Below are 24,107 nucleotides of genomic sequence, written 5' to 3'. Positions count from 1 at the left end.
GAGCACACATGTATCATATCCAGATGCACAAAAGGTTTAAAGACCCACAGCCTTAACCCAACAGGAAGGTGGGCATTTTGAATTTAGTAAGAAATGTTGCCGTTTTCCACACATTGTATGTTAACAAACCCCTTCTACACAATTTAACATAAAAACTTTAAAATCAGTGTGTGCCATCTAGAACTAGTTTGTGATCAAAAGTTATTAAAAGATTAAGCTTGAAGAACGTGGTCATGGCGTGGTATTGAATTTTGATATCTTGCCATGAAATACGAAATTGCTATAACTTGGGTATAAATAACACAATCTACACCAAACTTTGTCTTTGATAAGAGTCCCGCCCTGAACACATCTACATGATAGTATTCTGTGATAGTCATAGCACCACCTACTGGTAACAGGAAATGACATGTTTAAGGCTCTGTCATGCTCCTCCTAGCAAGTTGATCATATCCAACTCAAAATCTGGTCAGAAAGGCCTTAAGACCTTGGTAATAATATATTGTGAAGATTGTGACGTATCATTAAACAGCATTGCCATGATGGAATGGTGAACTTCTACGTTTCACCAAAACACGGGAAGTTGTATGAACTTCAGTGTAGATGGTCGAATCTACCTGAAACTTCACATGGTTGATAAAAGTCCAGGACTGAACATATGATGTGACTTCCATTGCCCTTTAAACAGCAGGATGAACAGTTTCACAATATTTTATATTGACGTAATCCAAAAATAATCAAAGTAATCAAATTACATTACATTACCGTATTTTCCGGCAATTTTTTTCATAGCTTGGCTGGTCCTGCGACTTATACTCTACTCTATAAATTAAAATATACAATTTCACATGTTCTTAAATGTTATTTCACACTGACCGACATGACCCAGGAGTAAACATTACCTACAGCAGCGAGAGGGCACTCTAGGCTTGTGACAACTACCGGTATCTGCTACTCCTGTACCACAGAAAATTAATTTAAACATGAACTTAAAGGCAACTGAGAAAGACTTAACACAAATGCCCCCCAAAAGAAAATCATATTCTGCAGATTACAAGCTGCAAGTAGTAAAATATGTAGCTGAAAACGGTAATCGAGCAGCAGAAAGAAAGTTTGGACTGAGCGAGAAACTTGTGAGGGACTAGTGAAAAGCGGAGGTTACTCTGACTGCAATGAAGAAAACAAAGAAAGCTAATCGCAGGCTAAAAGCAAGATGGCCACAGCTGGAGGAACAAGTTCACAGATGGGTGCTTGAACAACGTCCTGACGGGAGAGGCTTGTCAACGGTGCGGGTACGTCTCCACGCCCTGGCAATGAATATGAATGACTTTGCGGGAGGACCTTCTTGGTGTTATGGCTTCATGCAACGCAACCGCTTCTCTATCAGAGCACGGACAACGGATAAAATAAATTTCCCCAAAAAATGCGACTTATAGTCCAGTGTGACTTATATATGTTTTTTTCTTCTTCATGATGCATTTTTTGACTGGTGCGACTTATACTCCAGAGCGACTTATAGTCCGAAAAATACGGTACTTTAATATTGTGATATTTGGATTAAGTTACTGACTACATTTTATGACAGGTAACTTGAAATACATTTTTAAAGTAACCCTCCCAAAACCTGAAGATACGACTGCAGAAAGAAAACAGTTCCAACATGAAACTGGAGAAAGAGACACTGCTGTTAAACTTTTTTTTTTTTTACCACAAGTCGAGTCCATCATATTGAAGATTGAATTTTCAAAACTCTGCAACTCACCAAAACTGTCTCGATGGATAAACAGATAAGAGGAAAAATTGGGTTGCATGTCCCTTTAAACATTTTAACACGTTTTACCATTTGTGGTTCTTTTCTGTACATGGTTGGAGATGCAGAGAATAATTTGCTGCCTTGTATGAGTGGTGTCTTTAAAAAGTGCTAAGTGTTTAATGACAACAGTCACACATGCTAACTCACCTGCACAGGTTCACTTCATCTACAGTCAAACACACCTAAACAATTGACATGACACAGATTGTTTGATATGAATCTTGTTAATCTGCTTGTATCCTCACTGTTTAAATGGAGTGAACACATTCTCACTCTGTGGGGTTAAACCAGCTCTTTTCTGTTATAACAACCATGTGTTTTGTTTGTCTTTGACTTACTGTGGTTCTTGGGGGTGGTTCACTTCCTGGTTGAGCAAAAAGTCTGTCTGAGGGGCGGGGCCTCTTAAATCTGAAAACCAGCTCATGAGACCAGACCATGTGCTGCTGAGTCAGAGGGGGGTCAGGTTTTAGTTAGTTTTTGTCTTGTATTAGTTTAATTTGGCGTCCATCTTGTTTCCCCTCGTGTGTTATTTGGTGTGACTTGGTCTCTATATATGTTCACTGCTGGATCCGCAACAGTTTTTTTTCTTTCCTCGTCCACAGAGACAGCTGCTCCATGAAAGAGGCTTTTTATGGACTCACAGGTACGTTCAAGAATTAATTAATGAATTGTATGAAATGTTTAGTGTTAATGTTAGAGGAGACAAATGGAGGAGAACCTCTTGTACTTTTGTAGTTTCTCCAAATGTTATTGGTTCTCTGGTCTGAACTCACATGTGTATTTAAAGATTTTGTCCAGTCTGCACAAGACAGACTTCTTCACACTCTATTGTCTAGTTTCATTTAGTTTATCTGAAGTGTAGTTTGAAGTGTCTCATGTATATTTTGATCAATATAAAATGACATGTTCCCATTTCCTGTAGTCCACAGTGTCCACATCACCTGTAGCAGGTTTCTACATTAATGTCCTGTTGAAACCAGTGAGACCAAATGTCCTCCTTTCTACTTCGACTGATTTCTTGTTTCTCCAACTTTCCTTTGAATGTTGTAGTAACTCAGGTTGACTGAGGTAAATGTTTGAGGCAGATTCAACCAATTAAACTGTTTTTAAAGATGCTGCTGTGAACAAAACATTTTTAATAGTTAACTCTAAACATTGTAAATTTATCTTTAGCAAATTAACACAAATTCATAACTTCACTTCTGAGTCTTGAATCATGTTTAATTAAATGAAATTGAGGGGAAGTTAAAAAAAAACCCCTCACAAATTCAAACCCTTCACAGAACTGGAATTTAATTGTAATCAAAATAATTTGTATAAATGTCTCTAACACTGTCTATTTCACTGACATAAAAAATATCACCTAACTTGTGTCAGTTGCTGTGAAAGAGGTCTTAAAGATTCTGGAGTGAAGAACTGAGGCTGTCCGCCATGTTAGAAGGAGCCAATCAAGTAGCTCAAAGACGCCTCCTGAGGCTGCGTCCCCCTTGCCACAGTTTTTTTATTTATTTATTTATCTTTATCTAAAAAGGTCAAAGTTCAACCCAGCCTAAATACATCTACAGGACAATATTTAGTCAGTGTTGTAAAATGGCTCCATTGCTCCCCCTACAATATTTCAATGGAGCAGCCCCTGCGGTATGTTTCATCAACATGTACAAAAATCCATGTGCACATAAAGTCTGCCCAGACACACAAAAAAGTCTCTTGGAGCCAGAGCCGAAAAACAACAGGAAGTTGGCTATTTTTAATTCAGTGATTCAGTCATTTTTGGAGATTTCAGGCATTGTATTTACAAAAACTTCTCCTACACAATTCATCAGATTGACTTGAAATTTGGTGTGTGCCATCTGGACTTCTTTGTGATCGAAAGTTCTTAAAATATTCCATGTTCGTTGAATGGTGTGGCTGGTGTTAAATTTTTTTTCGTGTTTTGCCATGAAACAGTAAGTTGTAAGTTCAGTATAAACAGTCCAATCTGCCCCAAACTTCTTGTTTGATAACAGCCTCAGCCTGATGGCATCTAAATGACAATATTCAGTCATAGTCATAGTGCCACCTAGTGGCAACAAAATATGAGATGTTTTAGGAGTAACAATAAATTAGTCTGTGTCTGGCAACATGTCCAATGCCTGTAGAGTGTGAGGGCCCAATTATTGCTGCTTGCAGCTTTAATTTTACTTGTTTTTCAACACAAAAGTTGATTGTGACTTGGGTGTCAGTATGATCAAAATAAAGGTGCAATAAATGTTTGTTTGTTTTTTCCAATTTGTGCATAATAATAAAATACAATTTAATAAAACAACGTCATGAGATATTGGAATGACAAAATAAAGCACCTGTTAGATATGAAAAAGTATACCTCTGGGGTCCGTGGACACCACAGTCAGTAAGGATTAAGGTCTGATTTGTATCAACAAACTGGTGAGAACAAATAAGAACAAAACCACAATGCAAACCTAATGCTTCTGTCTGGACACATCAATATTTGCAACAGTGCACTCTTTGGAAAACTCTGATAGTGCAATTATTTATAGAATGCTAAGTTAAAAAAAACAAAAAAAAACAAAACAAAAAAAAAACAGTACCACTCACAAAAGTTGCTCTAAATAAACACTCTTCAAAACCCTGTCTTTCATGGTGGAGAACTGTTTCGTCAAAGCAGTCCAAGCGTCAATGCCAAGCTCTGATTAAAGGCAATTCTGTCGATTTATCTTAAGCCCATTAATTTTTGGTTCAGTGCTAATTGCCAGTTTGCACAGGATGACAGATCTCTGTAATCACTTTACAAAATGACACAGATGGGAGTGTGTACTCCATTTATGTGTTGTCTTTGTAAAAAGTATATGCAGTGTGCTCAGACAATAACAAGAACAACAAAAAAAGGGATGGGCTGTATGGAATGCTTTCAAGTACAATTTTAGCAGATGGTCGACAGTGAGGTTGTTCAGTGTTTGGTTTGACATTGTGATCCAGAATTCACCATAAACGGTCATAATACAGATACGACAACCAGTAGTATGCTGTTGATTTTCTGTCTCCATTTTAATGATACAAAAATCTATGTATAAACATCTGTATCACTGAAGGGTGGTGTTTCACAGAGAACATCTCAGCAAATTCTGTGGACTAAACACTTGTACAATGCAGATGACAAGTTGGCAGCCAGATTCAAATACTTTGTCTGTGTCTGCTTCAAAACAATCTTCTAAAAGGGAAGGTCTAAATATGATAGTATGTGCTTTTTCAATCTGCTTTAACCATTTTTTCATCAGTAGAAGGAAGAAGAACTCAAAAACAAGCTGACAGATGAGTCATATCAGAACCCTCTACAGCTATTTCACACATGCACTCCAAAATATATCCTGAGAATCAGGTCTGGACATCAGCGTGCAGCATGCATGACGAGTTTGTCTGCGTCAGATGTGTTCACACAAGCTGGAAATACTAATATGGTTTAGGCAAGATGCCTCCAGAACATGCAGGAGGAGGAAGAGGACTCATCTGTAATGACTGTTTTTGCATTGATATTAGAGTTCTGCACCAGGTCAGTGCCCGATGGGTGACTTGAAAAATGTTGTGTAATCGGTAAAAATATATTTATGTAAATTCACGGGTGCAGGCATGGGCAGAAATGAACTAATTGTGAGAGGGCAGCAGGTCAGAACAATAATATATAAATTAATGTTTTTTTTCCTGGAGAAATCAGAAATGAAAATGATTGTGCAGTATGTTTAAAATTGACATCCTCTGTAATATCAAGCCTCATGAGCTGGCAGGATTTTATTGTGAAAGTCCACAACACAACTGTTGACCCAACATCCTGCCAAACAATGGGACATCACTGATCTGAGAGCGATACGGGCTAGCTGATGGCTGAAATTGATGACCTAAAGGTAAAAATAGCCAGTGGAGGATACCAAATTATGGACAATATATTGTTAAATTACATTTATTCTTCAAAGATAAAAAAAATTGTGAAGATTAGCTTCAACAAAACATTTCAGCATCAAGCATTTATATGCCATGCCTGCAGCATAGTATGGACAGTAAGGTTGGTCAATGTCTACCAAATTGGCATAGGATGATGTAGGATGCAGTGCAACATCGAGATGCTGGAATTAAAGGCATCTTTGTTAGCCAGCCAGTTCCAGGGAAAAAAAAGCATGCAACATGTCAAAATTGATACTATCCAGCTAGAAACAGACACAAAATTAAGACACAAAAATTCTAATATAGTTGCACTTCCCGCTTGACATGATCTAGTGGGAAAACAATAAGACAGATGAAAAATTGCCAACCTACCCTGCCAATTTTAATGAAATAAAGTATTAAATCATGTTGCATGAGACTTAGATTATTTTTGAATTGGTTTGTGTAAATGTCAAGTTGCATGGAAATTACATTTCATGCAGTTTGCATCCTGCAAATATCACCAGTGAAACATCATGATGGACGATGATAGTGTTGCTAGGATTAAAATGGTCTTTGTTTGCACACCCCATGTCTGTAATTTAGTTTGTGCAATGAATTTATTTTCTCTCAAATGTTAAAAACAGAACTAAGGCAAGGGGAGGCACTATCTCAAATACAGAATGTTTTTAAATGACAATGTTGTAATGGTAGAGGGTTCAGTGGTCGATGATGGTTGATGGCATTGTCCACTGGCCTAACCATAATGGACAGCAAACGGAAACCAGAATGCTTCCCTTGCCTACATTCTTATGCAGATATATAGAGATTAAGACTGCATTAGTCACTTATATTGAAAATCATGAGGAAAAAGAGACCAGATTGAACTGTACTTTCCCCTGTCAAACTAACCCCACGTGAATAAGCCTTAAATCAGTACATCGGTTTGTCAACTCCATTTATTTTTCTGTTTGTATTGTCAGAGATGAACACATTAGCATACTTCAAGCAGAAAAGGGCAACTTGAGAACAACAGCAACTAACAAAAGCTTCAAATCCTTCTGTCAAAGAATGTGCTCATCTGACAGCTGGAGCCAGCGAGCCTGTTGTGTGGCTGTTTCCTGTCCTTATTGACTGGGTGTACTTTCACGAGGAGCCCCGTAGGATTTCTTTGCATTACCTTCAATCTAAATCACCCCACCTGCCAGCTGCACCGGCCTCATCTACAGGCAAGCAACGCATAAACAATATGCAAGCGATAAATGTTTCATCAGTGGCTGAGGAAGCCTCTGCTGAAACCATTTTCCTTCTCTTCCTCCTCTTTATCTGTTTGGTGATTGATTTAGAATGAAATGATTATAAGAAAAGAGTGAGAATACATAATTTATGACTTCTGCTGAGGGGCTAAATTAGGCCAGGCACCATGTAATATATGAGATTAAGAGAGCGTCTCTTTGTGCTTGAGGAAATTAGCTTTGAAATTATTGCAAACAGGTTGTTTACTTGTTCTTCTTCATGTTAATACACAAAATTAGATTCACAGTTTCATATTAAAATGAATGTTGGAGTTTGGATCTTGAAATGAATTTGCTTATTCTTATGACTATTACGCCGTACATTCCATTAATGACATCTCAAGGCGCAGAAAACCAATGTCCTTGGTAGAAACGACTCATCTGTATAAATTAAAATGCTGGAATTTCTCTTTTATGATAACATATAACAGCTAATACACCATATATGACGAATGTCTTCATTCAACGTTTTAAATTCAAGCATATAAATTATTTGGAACTCCATCAAATATTAAAACACGCTTCCTTATCTGTCTGCGTGAACACATTATCTCTAAAAGATAATACGACTTTCAACACGTTATGCTAGTTTCACTTTAATGGCTGACATTCTTGTCTGAGCTGATTACACACGTTCTCACTGTGAATGCACAGAACTGCAGAATGACTTCAATTACATGAATGAATTTGACAGTTCAGGGGCCAAACTGCCTTATCTGTATATAAAGCTCAGTTTGAAGCTTCAGGAGCTAATGGGCTCTAATAAGAGAATAAGACGTGTACTTAGAGTCCATGGGTGATTAATTAATTAATATATGTATATAGATGTATATAGATGTATATAGAGCCATCACTGGATTCTATAGGATTTCAGCCCAGTGTCAGCTTTCAGTCCTGACCATTAATGAACTACAGGTTATTTCACAGAACCACGTGCACATTAGAGAATTTTAAATGATTTTTAAAATGTGATCATATATATCATCACTCATTCTAGAAAATCAGACAAATTCTCAAACTCTTCCATTATGTTGTAAAATATATTTAAAAAGATCAAACTCTTGGTTATTAAACCTTGTGATTAATTTTTTTAGACATGAACTCTGAAAATCTGACAGAGTTTTTTCATTTCACAGCATAGTCATAGTGAGTAGCAATTTTACTTTTTAAAGTATCTCAGAGTTCTTTTATTGCTAATCAAAATACACATTTTTAAACCATAATTCTTATTTAGCTTTGATTTAGAAGGACTACAGTGTTGACATGTATGTGTCTTTAGCCTGAATCTTCACTGTAGATTCTTAGCTTGGAGCCATGCTCACATGCACACTGTCTGAACTGTGTGTGTGGTGTGACAGTGTGCAAATAACATGTCAGGACTTTAGGATACTTGGATTATGGCCAGCAGTATGAAGACTTTTTTTTTGTTTGTATTTTTGGCTTGAAAACTGGTCACTATTCACTTCCATTATTTGGGAGATTCAGCAACACTGTTTTCCTGTGAAACTCCAGCAGTGTTTTGTGGACTAACAACACAAACGCAATCTTCATTCGGCATGACAGCAAATAGATAATGACTGAATTTTCATTTATGGGTATCTATCTCTATCTCTATCTATAAAGGGGCAACATTTTCATAAAAAGTATATTTCAAAAGAAAGATAATTATAATAGCACATTTTACACCTATATCATCAGTAGTTATTATTAGTTTTAGATTTTAACACATTTTTAAATTATTTTAAGTGAATTCTTGTTTGGTACAAGGCTGTTTTCTGGCACAGATCAAGTTTAGAAATTAAAAGAATTAAAGTAAATCAAATATAAATAAGAATTATGGTTTAAAAATGTGTATTTGGATTAGCATTAAGAGAACTCTGAGACACTTTAATAAATAAAATGACCGCTCAGTATGACTCTGCTGTGAAACAGATAAATGTAACATTTTGTTAACTCTGTCAGATTTGACATTTAATAAAAAAATGTAACCACCTGGAGATTGACCCATTACAATGTTTAAAAGCCATGAGATTGATCTTTTAAAATATTTTTTCCCAGTTGAACAGTGAAAATCAAAACCTCCTCAATTTCCACTTTTGTCCCAATTCTCAAAAATAAGTGCGCAACAACCACATTTACAGAGGTCTCCTTGAATTGCTATGATATGAAAACCATCCTGGATTCCCTCTGATTTACAGGAAGTGCCGCTGTGTCACTTTCCACAGGATCATACTATTCTACAGTCTCCTGGAGTGGAAATATTCATCACAGCCAGAAAGACTGGAAATTCCACGACCTGCTGCCACGAGACATAAAAAGGCATTGCAAGGGCAATCTGTGTATGTGTGTTCATGCTGCGAGAGAACAGAGGATTTTCACAGTTACTTAGCTTAGTTCTGTCACAAAATTACTCCAGAAGAAGAAAATCAAGCTGTACATGTAGATTTCAGCAAACCTCTGTACTGGTGTTCTAAAATATACAGCCTGAAGGGAGAAATGAATCAAATCAAATAAAACTGTTTAATCAGTTGTGACCTTTTAGAGTTACTGTACTTTAAATAGTGAACTTTATTTGAGGAGATACACTCTGTTGATCAAACAGTGAGATAGAAAACAGTAGAACTAACTGCCCTTCTGCTGCAGCCCAAGGGCAGAGGCTGCACTACAATTTCGTTTGGTTTCTAGAGATCTATCAAAACCAATTAGCCATGGATTAGCATCCAATGTTGCTAATTATGATGCTAATTGGAGGGGAATACACAGCGGACCTCTGAAGGAAGGCTGAGGCTGTGACTTGAATACTGACAAGGCCTCTGACTCCCATGTATAATATTCTCTTTGTATGATGGTGCATCTATGTGTCTATCTATTTACACTCTCAGAAATAAAGGTTCTTCTTGAACTGCTGAGCTTCCACACTGAGCCATTTTCATCTGAAGAACCGTTTTTTTGAAGAAAGGGTTTGTAAAGGGTTCTTGGTAAGACAAAGGGTTCCATTAAAACCCATTTTCATCCAAAGAACCCTTTTTGTAAGAAAGAGTTCTGCAAGTATTACTGAAATCCATGAAGAACTGTTAAGGGTTCTTGCACCATAATATGAAATTATTTCTTCATAGAGCCAAATAAAACCCCTGGAATATAATTAGGTTCTCTGTAGAACCCCCTAGGTATATTCTTGATCAAACCCATGTAATATGAAAAGGTTTGCAGGAGAACCCTGTGACTGGGTTCTAGATAAAACCTTAGGAATGTAAAAAGGTTCTCTGTAGAACCACTCAAGTGTATGATCTGGATCAAACCCTTGGAATGTAAAAAGGTTCTCAGTAGAACCTCTGAGTATGATCTGGATCAAACCCTTGGAATGTAAAAAGGTTCTCAGTAGAATGCCCTGAACATGTTCTATATAAAACCACTGGAATATAAAAAGTTTTCAGTAGATAAACCATTCGAATATAAAAAAGGTTCTCAGTAGAGCTCTCTTGGTGGTTTCTTGTTAGCACCCTTAGAGGGTTAAAAAGTTCTGGATTGAACCTTAGAGAATGTTCTAAGTGGAACAATTACACTACAGAAGGGTTCTCATTATAATCTCCCATAGGCACTTCTGGATTGAACCTTTCTCAGATGGTTCTGAGTATAACCCTTTATGCTGGGTTCTCAGTGGAACTCCCTGAATGGGTTACAAATGGAAAACATTTTTACCAAGAACCAAAAAGGGTTCCCCTGTGGGGACAAGCTGAAGAACCCTTTATGGTTCTAGTCAGCACCTTTATTTCTAAGAGTATCTCTCTCTGTTCCACTCATACTGTGTATTTTACAGTTCAGAGTCTCTACTCGCCGGTCTGAGTCATAAACGGTTGTACACCGTGTATTGTGACAGAATGAAATAATACAGTTTTGGTGTTGCAAAGAATAATGATTTTGTTGCGTATACATTTGAAAGAACTTAAGGATGCAGCACATGGAGGGGCGAGCATCAATATGATTATAATTCAAAGCTGACAGTAAGACAATGTGCCATATAATGAGCCTCACTCACTTATATTTTACACATGAATTAACTTCAAAGCACAAATCACATCAGCAACTGTCTGCGAGGAACCCTGAGAGCCAAGTTTCATTTTCAGAGATATTTCTAAGGGCATGTTCACACCAGCCTTGTTTAGTCCTGTTGAAGTGAACCCTGGAGTGTTTACCCTCTTGATGCGTTTTGTTTGGGTCACAGTAAACACTGGGGTCAAACTGTGCTTTGGACCAAACAACTGCTCTTTGGTCTGCTTTGAAGGGGTGGTCTCGGGCCTTTTTTCACCAACATAGGACCTACCGTTTCCAGTTCAAGTGCCAACATTTGAACCATTCTGAGCATTTCCACCAAAATAAACTGGTTCTGAAAGCTGAAAAGTTGGTTCCCTAATGGAACCAACAAATTACAGTTTTTTTTTCTTTGGGAACAAAAGTGGGCTGTCATATTCTGCTGGTTGTTGTGCATGAAGCAGCACCCTCTGCTAATGACATCCTTGGTAAGAATGGTTCCACTCAGAAATGGTGGAAATACAGGCTGGTTCACTATATAGCACCAAGGTTCTGATTTTGAAGTGGATCAAGAACGAGAGCTTATTTGGTAGAAAGGGGGGGTAAGGATGCTGACAAATGCTCTTTTCCACCAAATTAGCTCCAAATCTTGAACTGGTTCCAGTCAAGATTCTTAAAACTGAGGTGCTATGTAATGAAACAGCCTACATTTCCACCAGTTTTGAGCGGAAACATTGTAATTAATGATGTCATTATCAGAGGGCATTACACAATCACCTGTAGAATATGACATGCCCACAATGGTCCCAAAGGAAAACCTGCTATTTTTTAATTTCAGCTGGGAACTGGCTTTTTGTGTTCTGAATAGGGCAATGTCTGCTGAATTGGTATATGACGATGACATCTTTGCTGGTTCTAAAAGGGTCTTCTTCTTGGCACCACATCTCCTGAATTTAGTTGTGTTTCAGGAAATGACATGACATGAAAAAACAGCAGCAGCAGCTTCTTTTTGTTTTCTTTCTCACTTCAAAAACAGAACAACAATATGACACTACCTCAAATACAGGTTTTTTAAATCACAGTGTTACAGTGGTAGAGAGCTCAGTGGTCGATGACTGTTGGCCATCACGATGAATGAACACTTCTCAACCACTTCTGGTGTAAATGTTACAGATGGTTGAAAATTAGGTGCTTGAACTGAAAAAGGGCTGGTTCCATGTCGGTGGAAACGGCCTACAAGTGAACTCTGGAGCTCCTGTCAAATTTCTGTACCTTTTCAGATTTGCTTTTGTCAACACAAACCAGACCAGATGTAAAACTGAAACAGCATATCATTCTTAGATTTGTTCAATTCAGGAATTGGACCTTTCGGTGTGAACCCGCCCCAATGTTCAACTATCTTAGCTTTCTTTTAATAGCAGTAGGGTATTACAGGGCCATTGTATCTGTTGATTCTTAATAGCATCACATTTGCACAACCTTTTTTTATACTGAACAGATAACCTGCCCATATTTCCATTGCCTTTATGTCTGTCTGTCGACCTCAAATCCTTTCAGTCAGCTGTGGATGTCTTCACCTTCTGACGATGTCCTATAAAGGTACAGTATTTAGCTTGTACGTTTGAGCCTTCAGTCTGTTTCTTTATCTCCTTTTTTTCTGTGTCTGAATGATAAACTACCAACCCTTGAGAGATTTTCACTGCTGGTGCGTACATTGTGCTGCACAGCAGGCTCTGCGCTCAACCCATTTCAGCTGCCTTGTGATCGTGGGGTCTGTATTGTAATTTTACATTATAAGTCAGTCAGAGAAGGCTGAATAAATTATTTAGTGAGGGTGTGTGGGGATGTAGCCACCTAAAATAGGCTTTGCAACACAACTGTTTCACAGTTAGTACACTCAAACACTGCACCATGTTTTTTCACTGGTTTGGATTCTGATGGGATCATGTGAAATTTGTATAAATCCTGATGATTATTCAACATGTTCTCACTCCTAATTCGTCAGTTTGTTCAGTGGCCCTACACTTCAAACTATGATGCCGTAGGTACCCCTCAAGGGTCAGTTTTGCACATGCGGAGCAACCCCAGTCTGATTCCCAACCAACATTTTGTCACTCCCCATTGGCAGCTTATACAGACATGCACGGGACCTGTTAGTGGCTGAAAGTGACACACCAGGCTTTTCAAGAGACTTTAATGTAAAACCATTCCATCCTATCCTCATGCTAAGGTAACAAAAAGACAACAAATCCCCCTAAATCGTACACATTAGACCTTTGAGATGTACCAAGTTAAAGACTGTGTAAAGGAAAAAGGGAGTTTTTATTCTCAACACATTATACATATTATACCTTCAGTGACTCTCTCAGACCAAATCAGCCCAGCAGTTCACTTCAACTCACTTCATTTCCAACAACCCGACACAGAAGAAAAAAAAAACAAAACATCTTGTCACTGTCCTCTGGCTCTGGTGACTCATACACGTCTGGACATGTCCAATATAGCTGCTAGACAGAGCGTCCATGTTTTAACTCAACTCACCTTAGCTTAATTTATATAGCACCTTCCATGAACGCAGCCGAAAGTGCCTCTAATAGCAAAATTAAAACAACGGACAGGAAACAAATAAAAACAAGCAAAGAATGAAAAAAATACAAATAAATAAAATCAAATAGAAATGCAAGAATAACATTACAACAAACAAATTAAAGTTATTAGAATTAAGTAAAAGGAACACTGAGAAATAGAATAATAGCAAGGTTGTTCAAAGCTTTGTAAATGAGTAAAAGAAGTTTAAAGACGGCTAGCCAGTGTGGTGTATTAAGCCACAGAGTCATGTGAACTTTGTTGGTTTTGGTTAAAATTCTGGCCGAAACATTTTGCACTAGCTGCAGTTTCTTTCAGGTTGTTTTCAGGTCATAGTGGTATTTGACACTGAGACAGCAGATTGGACACGGCCCCAGTGTTTCAGAGGACAGAAAACTGCTGATTTTTCATGATTTTGAGACCTAATTTTATAAACTTAGGGATTTTCTTCAATCATTCAAATTTGTCACATGTTTCTGTGGCATGACAAACTCAGAACAGATTTATTGTTGTTTTACACAAACTGTAACATCTTAAAAAGAATTCAACACTGACTTTTGGTTTCACACTGGACACAGTCTCCTGGGTGGAAGCCCTGTGTCTGTTTGACCCACCCATCCACCTCACTTCCACACCATAGACTTTCTCGCTCTTTATACTATCTCGCTTGACTAAAATGGCACATCACAACTTAACGCTACAGGGCTGCCTCCAGGGCAGGGATTATTTACTCCCCGCCCAACTACAAGAGCTCTCATAATGCTTAGATCTCACTGGAAAACTGGGTGCAGAATTCTTGAATCACTCTGGACATCATCAATTTTTCAGGGAGTCAAAGAGGTCAGGATTTCTGCTCTTTGATGGATGTTTTCCTGGTTGGAAAAGACAACAAAGCCAACCGAAGGTTTGCTTGTGTAAGAATGTGAAAATCATCTTACCATGACTGAGTAAGAGTGCAAAAACATACAAAAAAGACTGAGAAGAGAGGAATCAAATCAATGTAATTATTCATTTTGTAAACAGACAGGATATGTTCACACATGTTTAAGCCACCAGAGCCAGAGGACAGTGACAAGATGGTTTTTTCTTTTCTTCTGTGTCAAGTTGCTGGAAATGAAGTGAGCTGATTTGAGCTGAGGGAGTCGCTGAAGGTACGTTTGTAACTGACCGTTAGGGAGGGGAGGGGGGAGCGGTGTCGTTCATGTGTTGGTTCGTGGGGCTTATATAATTTTTCAGGTCCATCCAAAAAAAACTGAACACAGAAATAGTAGAAACAGTCTAGCTTTACAATTCAGTACTGCATAGTTCTCTCTTTTCACGGTTTTAGCAACTATGTTCTAACACGTATAAAATGCTTAGAAGAAAAACTCCTTTTTTCCTTTACACACCTTAATTTTCCCTTCTGCAGCTTCAGTGTTGGATGAAAGTACAACAAGTGCAAGAGAACTGATAAATCAGTCTCTAACAGAAAATGGCTGACATGTACACAATGTTGGACGGAATAATGAGGTGAAATGAAAAAAGCAATTCAGCCTGATAATCAGGCTAGAAAGATGTTGAGGCAGCATTAATTTACAATCCACTTTAAATCTTTTTCAGTGTCCTTGTGCTGTGTTCCCTTCCTCTGAACGTTTGGGTATTGAACTCTTCTAATACAGATCGTTCCTCTACCAGTGCTGCTACCTCTTCGCAGCCATTCTCTCCTGTTATTATCTCAGAGCTACACTCATCTCTTGTGCAGAGTGCAGAACACAGGAACACAGTGCACAGTGTTCTGTTGTGCTGGCCCAAGTGCTCATCCTTTACACAAAAACTGTTGTATGCTTCTGGATTACAGATGACATTACTGCTGTGCTGGGTCAGAGGGATTCACCAAAAAACAAGCCAAGAAAGAAACCATGTTACCTGTGAGAATAGAAGCATTTTTTCCAGCTGATGGTAGCTTAGCAGAGCCAGTGCAGGTTTATAAATTGCTTTAAGTGGTGCTTCGCAATAGCAAAATACTTGTCCTTGCATGGTGGTTAAATAACCCATATCTGAGTCCAACAGTATGCTTACTATAGAGGTGGCTTTTATCTCAACAATCCTTACATGGCAATGAGACATTCTATTTGAATTTAAAGGACATTTCACCCACAAATCAAAAATACATATTTTTCCTCTCATCTGTAGTGTTTTATATCCACCTAGAGTCAGGTTTTGGAGACATCTTGCCTTATATCAGACATAATTGTCAACATGTTAAGACATTACCTCCACTCTAAGTGATTTCCACAGTGGAAAACTGTGAATATTAGAGTTTCAGCAGAAACAAACAACAAAACGTTGCCAGAAACACCAAGAATGCAGGAGAAAGATTTTGCTGGAACAAATGGCAAGTAGCCAGGTAGTTTGTGACATGCATTTGTAGCGTGTAGTTGCCTCATACAAAATTCCCAGTAGAGGGCAGCAAACACCATACAATCATGGAGGAGGAGGGAGTTGATTTTCAAAACCAGTGAATCAAAACATAATTTTAAGTTGAAACGGATGCATAGCCATATTAACATGCCAGTGTTGCCAGGATCTTAAGAGTTCAAACAAATAACTACAGCTAGATTCCACCAGGCACGACGTCACAGCTGTGCCATGTCAGCCGGAGCTGATCAAACGTCGAGCAGGCAGGACGTTTGACGCAGTTAAATCAGAGAGAATCCAGTCAATTTTCAAAATAAAAAACTTATGTTCATGAAAACAGACAGAAAAGAAACTATTTCAGTACATAGTATACTTATCCACAGTAGAAAAAGCAAAAGAAGAGGATCAGATCAACAAATCTCAGCAAGACAACATAATCAGACGGGCAAAATGCTCCTCTGCAGCCGTGTGGAGGACGGATCAAAATCATGGTGCAGACATGCCATGCCGAGTGGAATCAATCAGTAATTCTTCTGCCACACAGCTTGACAACAGCTTGACAGCAGTATTAGTCCCATCTGTAGTGCTGATTGGATAACCATTAGTCCACTACCCCACCTTGCAGCACTCATTGGACCAAATATCACCAAATCATTTTTCAACTTAGAAACCACTGTTTCATGTTATGTTGAGTATTTTTGACTCTGTAGTATCCCTGAATATGCCCTTTTGATTAACTGCTTTTCAATTTTTTCCTGACCTCCGATACTGATCCTCTGCTTACACTGCCTAAAATCACATGTTGAAAACTGTTTATTTATTATTATTATTTTTTTTTAAATCTGAGCTCCCTTGTCCCACCACTTCTCAACACAAAGTGAAACCCTTAATCCATCATAAAGACGGCTGCTTCTCTTCAGTAATGGAACTGTACAACATTGGCTTGTGGTACACAAAGCACCAAAAGCACTTTTGTACATTTGACAAAAGGAAGTGTGTATCTTCTCATGGACGAGAGACTCGTGCATGCGTGTGACAGTACAGGATGTAAATATTAATGGCGTCTTCCTCAACTGAGCTGTGACATGTCATCATCAAGTAGAAGCACGCACCTTACGTGTTGCGATATGGTTGGCGGACAGAAGAAGGAAACTAGTTCCTACATGGAATTTCTTTCAACAAGGTGTGTGGATTATCTTGAGGAACCAAGTCAGGATTTCTGGAAAGAGACACTGCTGTTGAGTTTTTCAAATTTATTTTGTTGGTGCACAACAAGCCAAAACTCTGCAACTTACACCCCCCCAAAAAAATCTGGGTGGATAAATAGCACTAGAGGCCAGGGGAAAAATATGTATTTTTGATTTTGGGATGAACTGTCCCTTCAAGTTGCCCACAAAACACTTCAAGATGGTTTTCCACATTAAAAGCCTGCCTTCAAAGGGCAGGCCACAAGATTTTTCATTTGAAAATTGTGGAAGAAGTAAGAGAAAGTTTGGATCCTCATGAGCCACTGCATCCAAGAGCCTACAGCAATAATACAATTTAATATAAATAATAAAGTCCTGTTTTTGCAATGATATGGCTCTGACACCATATTACTAAAACAAATACCAATCATAGTATTTTGCATTGTTTTTTTTGCACTATAACTTTATGGCATACAAAATGGTGGAAAATATTGGTGCCTCTACCAACTTTCAGAGGAAATACAGGCTGTGCTCTATGAGATCCTTGTGTTAAGAGCTGGTGGCTCTTTTAGAAGTAAAGCATTTCATTTCAATAAGCAAGCAATCCATTTCAACATCAAAGGCTAATAGAAAAATGAAATGCCAAAGACCACCACTGAACCAGAACAGAGGTTACAATATAATTTATTAAATACATCATTAATTTAGATTCTCTTCAGTTAGTGGCTTTAAAAGCATCATCATCAAGGGAACAGGACCACAGACAGGAAACAACAGATTCTCTATTAGGCTTACTTCTTGTTTTATTTTTGTTACAAAACCATTGAAATCATACGTAACAAGTATATATCAAGAGCTATAACAAAAGTCAGCAAACTTACTAATGTTAGCTACTACAATAGCTACTGGCAATGTGGTAAGACAAAGTAAAGATGCAACATGCATTGAATTTAACGGGTGTGTTTTATAGATTATGATTTCATCTTTTGTTACAGTATGAATGTGCACATTTCTTATTTTAAAAGTTGCATAGTTTCACTTTAAACATAACTATGTGTCTCTGGCCAGGGTTGGAAGAGTTACTTTAAAAGTGTGTTCCAATACAGTTACTAATTACCTGCAGTGGTGAACAGAAACAAAGTACATTTACTTCAGTGGTGCACCTACGAACATTTTTTGAGTATCTGTATTTTACTTTAGTATTTGTTTTTCAGAAACTTGTGACTGTCACTCCACTACATTTCAAAGACAAATATTGTACTTTTGATATTTCTAGGAAGGCTGTCATTACTCAATACTTTTGGGCTAAGCATAGCTGTGAATAGAAAATGCTTTTAAAAATACTATTTTTTAAAAGGAAGTGCTCTAGTACTTCAACTTTTACTTGTACATTTATTTATTTAAAAAAGTAATATTTGACCAGGAGTACCAGCAACAAATCAGTTGTTTCCCAAAGTACAAGATTATGTCCTCAAATATCTTATTTTGTCCACAACTCAAATATTCAGTTTACTGTCATAGAGGAGTAAAGAAAACAGAAAATATTCACATTTAAGAAGCTGAACTCAGAGGACTAGGACTTCTTTTTTAATGAAAAATTGACTCAACAATTCACTGATCATCAAAGAAATTAAGATTAATTTGATAGTTGATTAACAATAGATTAATCATTGCTGAGTGTGTTATGTCTCAGCTGTTCCTTCCTTTGTTGTGCACAATTTCGTGATAATTAATTGATTTAAAGACAAAACATGTTGAAATTTCTACCCAATGAATCATTTTTTTCACTAGAGGTCATGATAAGGAATTAGCAGCTGTGTTCACACTGTGTGTGGTAGTATATTGTTCTTTATTTTAAAATTTAATCTTGTCAATAATTTCCATTTTTACAAAATGTGTCTGGAATCTGATTACCTCATTTTTATCTATAACTGTAATGGAATACAGTTACCTTTTTTTGTATCCAGATTATGTAATCCTGTTACATGTAATCCATTACTCCACAAGCCTGTCTCTGGCAGTGTTCCATATGAAGCTGGTAGAGGATCTAATTTCCTGGACGTCTCAAATCAGGGCTGGGAATTAGCACACAGCACCAACCAAATATTTCTGTGACAACAAACCAAACCAAACCAAAATGCCCAGTTTTTCAGTTACAACACTGAGAAGGCCCAAAGTCACAGTGTATGAGATCTCACTCACCAGAGCCCCTGAATAATACACAGTTAACTAAAAGGACCTTTGTTCATTCGGAGTGAGTGCTGCTTCACTGGAGTCCCTGCAGTTTAAGAAAAGTGCAGAAGTGCCTCACTGGAGAGCCTCTGAGCAGCTCTGCTTCCTGCACCACAACCTGCTGCTGCAGCTGGACAGGGACCAATACAGTACAAATGTAAGTTTGACTGTAAGTTTGTTATTGTTTGATGTTAAAGTTCTAGTTTAAATAGGAGCTACAGTGCACTGATGTTTGCATGTCTGTATTTTATGTTTGTGCATTTGTACAGAAATGGTCACGAGACCTTTTGCAGGTTGAGGGTTCCCTTCTAGAACACAACAAAAACTAGTTTACACACAAAAGTTACAAAATGGTGGTTGGTTTTGGTGGAACCTACAGCCACTTTGACTTGTCCCCATATGAGAACCCTTTTTGGTTGCTGTTAGAACCTTTTCCACTCTGTACCCTTTCAGAGAGTTATACCGAGAACCTGAGATAAAGGTTTATACTTAGGACCATCTGTGAAAGCTTTCACCCACAGACCCCTTTCAAAAAGGAGAACCCATATATGGGACAACACCCAGAATGTTATGTCCCAAGGGTTTCATCTAGAGCCCACCCAGGGGATTCTGTTGGGAACCTTTTTATCTCCCAAAGGTTTTATTGAGAACCCACTTAGGGGGTTTTACAAAAAACCTTTTTATTTTCCAAGAGTTTCATCTAGAGCCCACGCAGGGGGTTCTACTGAGAAATGTTCATATTTCCAGGGTTTCATCTAGAGGCCATCTAGGGGGTTCTACCGAAAACACTTTTATATTATGGTACAAAGAACCCTTGACGTAGTTCACTCTTCCATAAATGGTTCATGAAAGGGTTGTTAGTGGAACCCTTAGTCTGTTTGGGGAATGTGCAGTATGGTGTTACTCTCTCAGCATTCAGAACCTTCCTCACAGAGAAACTGACTGATGGAGACACACAGGACTGGAAATGTGGACGGATGACTGGAGAACCTGAGCGTAGTTCAGTAGTTCTGTCTTTACATGTAAATATAGACTGCCTGATTTAGATGTAGTGCAGAACCCAACAGTTCCTCTCTGTCAATTCAAAAACAGACTTCTTCTTTGATGGTGTGCAGAGATGAATAACAGATGGTGGTTCTGACAGGACATACAGGTCATGAGGCAGATTTAAAATTCTGATGCCGCCCGCTGTAGCAAAACAACCAGCGGACCGCTGTAAACACCACGCAGGACTAATTTACTCCACAGGATCAAATGTGTGATAGTCGCATCCAGATGAGTCTATGAGAGCATTTGTTACAGCCGACGCCCAGGGTGAGTCCTGGCAAGACGCGGCGTTGCACACACACACACAGTCAGATGCCAGGCTCAAGGGCACATCACTGCAAGTTGTTGAAGTTGGAGGACACGCATTGCCGGTGGGCCCGCGAGCTTTCGGTCATAACCTCACCCATTTAAGCAAAGAGCTGCAGCAGTCTACACTTCAGAGACGCAAACCTACAGGGAACACTAATGCACTACCTCTGCTGCGAGAAGAAACACACACTCTGACAGTGAGTGAACAGTTTCACCACCTCCACTGGCTGTTAAGATGTCCCCTGATACTATAGCCAACATGGATTTGAGCAGCTGTCACTTCTTAACCATTTTAGATTCACATACATATATATAAGGGTAATTTATTATGGGGAAAAAAATGATGTTATATTTAGTGAAAATGTGGAGTATTAGGAGGATTACAATTTTAAAATAAAGAAGGATGTCCTACCACGCACAGTGCACACACAGCTGCCAATTCATTATCATGGCCTCTAGTGAAAAAATGATTCACTGGGTGGAAATTTCACCACTTTTTGTCTTTAAATCAATCAGTCGATCAAAAAACTGCGACAAAAAAGGAAGGAACAGCTGGACAAACTAATAAACAACCAACATAAAACACTGAGAGCTGCTACAATTAATCTGCATCTATTTGATGAGAAATTTCTCTGATTTCAGCTTCTTAAATGTGAATATTTTCTGGTTTCTTTACTCCTCTCTGATAGAAACGGAATATTTTTGAGTTGTGGACATTTGTGGACATCATCTTGAGCTTTGATCAACATTTTTCACCATTTTCTGACATTCCATGGCACAAGCAACTAATCAATAAATTGAGAAAATGATCGACCAATTAATCAATGATGAAAATGGTCATTGGTTGCAGCCCTAAAACTACATTAGGCTAACAATTTCACCACATTTCATAAGAAGCGGAAAGTAATCAAGTTACATTACTTTAAAATTGTGATGCTTGGATTATGTTACTGAGTACATTTTTTAACAGGTAATTAGTAACTGTATCAGGATACATTTTAAAGTAACCCTCTCAACCCTACATATAATACTACTGATACAGACACAAAGTGCACCAACATGAAAGTAAACTATTGCAATTATGTTTTGTAATGACAACACCTTTGTGTAGTTCTGTTTTTTATTTATGTATTTCCAGAGCAAGACAAACACGCAAAACTTAGTTACACACTTAAGTGTGCTTATAAAACGGTGGGCATCAAAAATTATGAGTGGCTGGGACGTGCTTTATGTAATGTAACACGTCTATGATGTATTAAGAATATACTTATAATGCCTTATAATCTTCTGTTAGCACATTATAAGTTTGTAATATTCTAAAAAAATATTTATTTTATTATTATATGTTTTTTATTTCTATTTTCGTAAAGTATTTTGTATATTTTTATATGATTAAATTCTTCCTATCGTTTTATATTTCCTCTTGCTTATATATTTCTATATTTTTTATTGACGCTTCTTTATGTTTTTCTACTTTGCTGCTGTAACACAATAAATTTCCCTGTTGTTGGACTAATATAGGAATACTTTATCTTTATTTTGTCATAGAAACAGTTATAAGCACTAATACGTATTCATAATGCTACACAACAATCACATGAATTCATTTTGTGGTGACTGACATGGTCAAGTATCATAATACATCATAATTACTGGTCGCTCGCTGACATTTTTTGCAAGACTAATAGCATGTTATAATTAATCATGAATGTAATACATTGTAATCATTTTAATTTTCATTATAACAGTGATTATAATGCATTCTAATGTGATTATGATTTAGTCTAATTGGTCACTGGGTGCTTTAAATAAAGAGAATACCAATGAGATGACTGTAACCCTGCCTCTGGGTTTTGATTTAACAACGCCTTTTTCCTTTAGTGACAAACAGGCTATACATAAAAGAAACAAAACAATGACATGTAAGAAATGAACAGTTATTGAAATAAAGTGAGTTTGAACCTGATTATCTGTGAGGAGTATGCATGTTAGACCCACTGCTCTGTGGGTTTTTCTCCCACAGTCTGAGACATGCAGGACTGAGGCTTGCAGCTCAAGTCTGTTTTCTCGGCAGAATCAGATTGTAGTCAGATTGATTTATAAAAGTCTAGACAGGAAAAAACGTGAGATATGATTTTTGCTAATTGGATCTTAGCCAGGCCAGAAATTACAGGGGGCAAAGGTGCCTGGACCCCCCTTCCTGGGAAAAACAAAGAGTTGTCCCACTCAACATATCACTGTAAACATAACTATGAATTTAAATATTACTGCTGCTTTTTTTGTATTAGAAAGAAAGTATTTCTGATAGATTCTCCTGGAGAAAGAAAGTAGTGCCTATATGAAACAACAAGGTCTGTGGATTATCTTGAGTAACTGGGTCAGGATTTTTTGGAAAGAGACACTGGTTTTGAATTTTTCAGATGTGTTTTTTTGGCACTTTGAGCACCACAAGCTGAGTGCTGTTTACTTACTACTTACTTTGAAGAGAAGGCAGACATCTCTACAGCTGCTATCTCCAAAACTCTGCAACTCACATTAAAACAATATAGATACATTCAATAGACTACAGGCCAGAGGAAAATTTTGGATTTTGGGGTAAAGCGTCCCTTTAACGGCTCATGTAAATAACTTATTTAATATCTAATTTGAAAAACAAATCTGATGCAATCTCCTGTGGTGAGAATAAAGCCTAGATATAACTAAATGTGAGTGTGAATGTGTTGCTCTGTCTTTGCCACACCTGATGCATGCTGGAAAATGACCACAAACCTACAAAGACATAGTACATTTGCTATGCTTTGTACATGTGCTAAAACTTTAATCAGGCCTAAAAAATTGGGTTTGGAAAGGCCCGGGCCCAACAAAATTCTGTCTGAACCTGAGCGAAACCCGGTAACAGCTCAATATTTCTCTTAACAAGAATAGGTAAGAAATAATAATGTAGCCCAAACATGATGTGTGCCCATGAAATATGTGAGAAATATGTCCCAACCCAACCCAAACCCATTGGGTCCCGTTGGGTTCGAGCACAGATCTCAAGCTGTAAAATATCTTTTTTTTATGCTAAATAATAATGCAATATTTCAACAGTAGTTAGAACACGTGAAAGTTATGAAGCAGTGACTCAACTGCAGAGATAATCAGGCCCTTGTATTTATATATATGTTCCACATGCATTTATTTGTAATTTCCTGTTTTTTCTTATTACAGTACGAAGCCTCCTGCTGTCTGCTGTAACTACAAACTCAATACTTCCTGCATGTGTTCCCATTGTGTTGATAAATTCACCATAATGTACAC

The 24,107-nt window shown here is 37.7% G+C and overlaps 1 protein-coding gene across 1 annotated transcript in view; it reads right to left on the bottom strand.

The window, feature by feature from the left end:
* cdh18a (cadherin 18, type 2a) overlaps positions 1-24,107 on the bottom strand; it is a 54,208-nt gene that overhangs the window by 10,804 nt on the left and 19,297 nt on the right. The window lies entirely within an intron of this gene.

Source organism: Lutjanus erythropterus, chromosome 12 (genome assembly GCF_056507025.1).
Source record: "Lutjanus erythropterus isolate fLutEry1 chromosome 12, fLutEry1.hap2, whole genome shotgun sequence".
NCBI lineage: Eukaryota > Metazoa > Chordata > Actinopteri > Lutjaniformes > Lutjanidae > Lutjanus > Lutjanus erythropterus.
The sequence above is the reverse complement of the archived record's forward strand: the minus strand, read 5'-3'. Positions and strand labels throughout refer to the sequence as shown.